The following is a 980-nucleotide window of genomic DNA, read 5'->3' as shown; positions in this document are numbered from 1 at the left end:
TATACATATCTCCTTTGTTTAAACAACATAGGTGGAATAAAATCAAATGCATTATTCTGCAGATGTTTTTTAATAGTAGATTCAACATTCACAATTTGAATTTAAACTGTGCAATAGAGCCAAAACTCTACCAACAAAGAGGCTGCTGCGAGAGGGGAGCCAGCAATCATGGGGGGGGGGGGCGGTGCGAGAGAGATTCATTAACCCTCTCCTGCCCCTGGTGCTCAGCTTCTTTTCATTGCTGGTGAAAGGTCGTTTGTCACAAGATACCTTAATGAAATTTAAAAATGAACATCCCTTGACCACCTGGTCCCTACATGGCTAGAATCCTATTTGTTTCCCATCTTGGAAAAAAAGCACTTTATGAGTCACTAGAAAGGGATGCTGTCTCCCGGAGGTTGCTATGGCCTGCTGTCAGCGTGGCATCATCGCCCGGGGACCACCTCCTGGGGCAAATCCCCTCGTTACGCAGAGGGAGAAACTGAGGCTGGCAGTGATGGCCCCAGGCCATATGGCGAGTAGGGGCGGAGCCAAGAAAAGCCCTTCATTCTGACTCTTTCCATGATTCCATAATTTCCAGGATCTGGAAAAAGGGGAGACTAGAAGACAGGTTTGGGAATGGGTCCCCCAAAAAGTCTGTCGGCATCAACCCACTGGAGAGGCAAGGGGTGCTGTGGAGAGGAGGCTGCAGAGACATTTTAAACACCGTCTCAGTGGCATATGGCTTTGCACGTGGGTCACTTAAGCCATCCAGGAGATAACAGGAGCACACCCCAGGCCCCCGCCGCGTTTAGGTGAATCACAAATAAGAAGCAACCTCCTCCAGTCTCGTTGGCTGTCCTGACAGCATCCAGACTCGGGTGATGGAGGAGCAGGGCGTTTCCCAGGAATTGATGACCCTGCCTGGGGGCGACAGCAGGCCGAGGGCCGGCCTGGGTCGTCACTCACCCTGCCTGGGTGGGAGGCCCACAGTGTGCTCT

Source organism: Bison bison, unplaced genomic scaffold (assembly GCF_000754665.1).
Source record: "Bison bison bison isolate TAMUID 2011002044 unplaced genomic scaffold, Bison_UMD1.0 scf7180017864375, whole genome shotgun sequence".
NCBI classification, from domain to species: domain Eukaryota; kingdom Metazoa; phylum Chordata; class Mammalia; order Artiodactyla; family Bovidae; genus Bison; species Bison bison.
The sequence above is the reverse complement of the archived record's forward strand: the minus strand, read 5'-3'. Positions refer to the sequence as shown.